At 32.6% G+C, this 896-nt stretch overlaps 1 non-coding gene across 1 annotated transcript; it reads right to left on the minus strand.

Moving 5' to 3' along the window:
- Positions 1 to 597: 597 nt before the first annotated feature.
- TRNAQ-UUG (transfer RNA glutamine (anticodon UUG)) lies at positions 598 to 669 on the minus strand. The gene has a single exon. It is a non-coding gene; the product is annotated as a tRNA-Gln (tRNA).
- Positions 670 to 896: the final 227 nt, after the last annotated feature.

Below are 896 nucleotides of genomic sequence, written 5' to 3' on the forward strand. Positions count from 1 at the left end.
TTACCACGGCTTTAATTAAACTGGTACACGTATCAGTTTTAAATCAAAAAAGGATTAACTCGATGCGAGTTACTCAAGCGATTCGTTGGTTCGAGGACCAATTAAAATGTGAGTTTATTTACGATGTTTTCGGTCGATCCTTGTCGATAATTAAAAGGTATGGCGTTTTGTATATGAACGGGTTGTAGGGGTGTCTTTGAGCTACATTTATATTTGGCGGGATTATCAATATTATCTACCCATCAAGTATTGTCAAAATGTATGTCTGTGTGTCAACCCATCATGCGCTTAATGAGTGGTTATAATATTGGTTTAATTTATTGGTTTAAATATTCAGATTTTTTTAATTATCTCGCTATCTCTATTCCCTTAGATATTATGCAACTGACGTCTACCTACAATTGGCGCGTGAATTAATATAGGTACTTTTTAGTTCTACAAAATATTAAATAGGCTGTAGATATACCTATAATATAATATATTATATTTAACTCTTAACAAATGGTCAATATTAATTTAATGCTGGAATAAAAATCGCATAAAGCTGAAAATTAATATCTTTTTTATATTTTTTTAGTAAAAACCGACTCAAAAATCAGGTTCCACTGAGATTTGAACTCGGATCGCTGGATTCAAAGTCCAGAGTGCTAACCATTACACCATGGAACCGATATTTCAGTTGACGAAATATAGTTATTTTATTCAATTTATTTAAGACATTGTTTGAACAAGTGTCTAACGATGTAAAAATATTGTTCTTTATATTTATAAATTACTAGGCGGTCCGCCCCGGCTTTGCCCGTGGTACCTACATGTTTAAACTATCCTATCTCTCAAGTTGGATCGAACTGCACATTGTGTGCGAATTTTATTATAATCGGTTAAGTGGTTTAGGA

Source organism: Colias eurytheme, chromosome 12 (assembly GCF_061535395.1).
Source record: "Colias eurytheme isolate Ceu_HAF_F1 chromosome 12, ilColEury1 Martin Lab GWU primary, whole genome shotgun sequence".
In the NCBI taxonomy this organism is placed as follows: Eukaryota; Metazoa; Arthropoda; class Insecta; order Lepidoptera; family Pieridae; genus Colias; species Colias eurytheme.